Raw genomic sequence first — 2,973 nt, 5'->3', positions numbered from 1 at the left:
ATATATAAATATATATATAAATATAAATAATATAATAATAAATATATAATATATATAAATATATATAATATTCGATGCAGAATTTTTAACTTCAAAGATATTACACACTATTATAGTGATTTTTGGTGAATTTCATTTAACATTCGATGCAGAATTTTTAACTTCTTAGGTATTGCACGTTGCTATAGTGATTTTTGGTGAATTTCATTTAATATTCGATGCAGAAATTTTAACTTCTTAGATATTACACGCCATTATAATGATTTACGTAGACGTAATATTTTGTCGATACGCCACAATAATTGCATTTGCAAATATCATTTTCACGTAAAAATGTATGCAAATAATCGTTAATCTAAATTATTACTTATATTCCTTTGATTTTGTAATTTATTTTATAATTTATTTTACCGTAGAGAAATGTAAAAACCATAGCAAAATCTCGGAAGAGATTATAAAGAAGAAGAAACAAAAAATATATATATTGGTTGATAAAATACTTTAAACATTCCAATAATATTTTTATCCAACTAGACGTAGGGGAATTGATTGAAAATTATTAAAATACTAAAGAATGATTCAAAGTTATTTGTTTGATATGATATGGTCGTCATTTAATAATTCATTTAAAACACGAATATTAATATAACGAAATAAATTTTCTTCTTATAGAAGAAGAAGAAGAAGAATTCCGAGTATTCGTGTGTGACACAAAAGCGGTGGGAGACCTTCCCTCCTCCTCCACCTCCTCCTCCACCTCTTCTCGTGCAGTGTTCAACTATTTCCCTTTTTCTTTTTGTCAGTTTCCTTTAGTCCGGTAGCCATCGTGCTTGAATTATAGAAGTATGCATAACTCGTTCTCCTGTTGCTTGACTACATTGTTAAACCGAGAGAGAAGAAGAAGAGGGCGTCGGAAAAGTATTGTGATTTTAATTTAGGAACACACATCCTACGCTCGAACAAAAGCTTTACGAATATTTTCACGAATATTTTCTAAAACATTTCGTATCACATTCGGTGGTACGGGGGTTAGAGTTAGAGGTAGTGGTGTATAAATCTAACATACACCAAGGTGAAAGAAGAAACGAAGAAATGAAGGAGAAACAAAAAAAAAATGAGAAATAAATAAATAAAAAAAGAAAATGAGTAAAGGAAAGCATTAGAAGGAACTTTTTCGTATTCCTTTGGCTTCTTTGTTTTTTCTTTTATTTTTTTTTTTTTTTAGTTCTTTCTTTCGAACACGAATTCTCGAAAAACGAAGTCGATCGTCGTCGTTTCCTTGTTTTTTTTCTTCTTCCTCCCCATAATACACGCTCGATCGATCTCGAAGATCGTTTTTCCTTCCTATCACCCCTCCCCCCTCCCTTTTTTACTATGGCAGTTAAATAAATCCTTGGTAAAAGGATGGTAGTCGAGATAAAATACATGGTCGATAGTAAAATTGCCCTTTTTTCTTTTGCTTTAAATCGGACGAGTGAAAGTAAAAGAAATACGCGCGAAAGCAATTAATCGAAACTGAATTCTATGAGAGAGAGAGAGAGAGAGAGAGAGAGAGAGAGAGAGAGAGAGAGAGAGAGAGAGAGAGAGAGAGAGAGAGAGAGAGAGAGAGAGAGAGAGAAGGAACAACTTGATGTTCAATATTTGTATCGATTTTCAATTTAATATTGGATTATAGAAAGATCCAAATTCAAATATTAAAATATTATGCAAATTGTTTGGTCAGATGATCAATCAACAAGTCAATTTCATAAATTAAAATATTTTCTATGGATTTTTAAATAGATGAAAATTATATTATCTTTAATTATTATCGGTTATTTTTTTTTTCTTTCTTTTCTAATTATAAAAAGAATAAAATATATATATATAAATCTTGTTAGAGAGGTGATTTGATTGAAAAATGAAGTAGAGTAAAAAAATTTGCTGATTTAAGTATATAAAAAATTTATTGGACAAAGGTAAAGAAAAAAGTCCATGCCGTGAAAAATTTTCAAAGAAAAAAAAGAAAGAAAAATCCAGAATAAACTCTGATAGTAAAACATACAAAACAGAAAAGAAAAGAAGAAGGCGTGTTTTTAGGTAAAGAAAAACAAGTGAGAGAGAGATAGCAAAAATGTGATAGGGTGAGTGGGTGGTTGGGGGATTGGTAATGGGGGTAGATTCGGGTTAGAGGTAAAACGATATCGTTCGTTCACGATATCTGGGTTAGAATATACAATTCAAATAAATTCTATAGGCAATATTCTTTTATTCGTATAGGGGACACATCTAACATCGTTTGCATTCAACTTGAAAACCCTTCGGGGGTCGGGATGGGGGGAGGGGGAGGGGTGGTGGTAGTGTTGGCTTGGTTCGAGTGTAGTCTACTATTTTTTTTTTTATTCTTTTTTTTTCCGGAACATAGAAAAGCAAACGAGGAACAACCAACCAACCAACGTTTTATTCCATAACTATCGTGTTCCTGTAATATGCATTAAAAGGAATAACTATGAAAAGCGATTATTGTATTAGTGAGTTGGAATACGAAACGAGATCTTCTACCCTCCAACCCCCAACTCCCAGCTCCCCCCTCACCTCCACTCAAACGAATAACACTAACCCTGGCTATGCAAATGAAAGGGAAAACTGTTTCGATGATCTTCTTATAGAATATAATCTCGTTTTTTTAACGATAATACAGAAAAAAAACAAAAAAATAAAAGAAACAGATGATATAAATATAGAATAGATGAAAATGTAAAATATGAAATATAGAAACTCGTAAATGAATTATTAAACTGGGATAGGTTTAATATGTGTCCCATTTTAATAATAATTAATTATTAAATATTACTACAGAGAGTTTTTTTTTTTATTTCTTTTTGAGAATTTTCAATTTGTACGAATATGTTTTAATTTTGTTTCCTCGTGTTGGGACGTTTGTCAAAAGTTTGTTTTAAAATGTTAAAAAAAAAATAAGATAAACGTTTGATA

The 2,973-nt window shown here is 30.6% G+C and overlaps 1 protein-coding gene across 1 annotated transcript in view; it reads right to left on the bottom strand.

Annotated features, from left to right (window-relative positions):
* The window catches only part of LOC106791175 (disintegrin and metalloproteinase domain-containing protein 10-like), a gene marked incomplete at its 3' end in the record, with an annotated part of 92,297 nt that overhangs the window by 632 nt on the left and 88,692 nt on the right, over positions 1-2,973 (bottom strand).

Source organism: Polistes canadensis, unplaced genomic scaffold (assembly GCF_001313835.1).
Source record: "Polistes canadensis isolate GaletaPanama2010 unplaced genomic scaffold, ASM131383v1 scaffold_289, whole genome shotgun sequence".
In the NCBI taxonomy this organism is placed as follows: domain Eukaryota; kingdom Metazoa; phylum Arthropoda; class Insecta; order Hymenoptera; family Vespidae; genus Polistes; species Polistes canadensis.
Note: the sequence above shows the minus strand (reverse complement) of the source record. Positions and strands in the feature narration are given on the sequence as shown.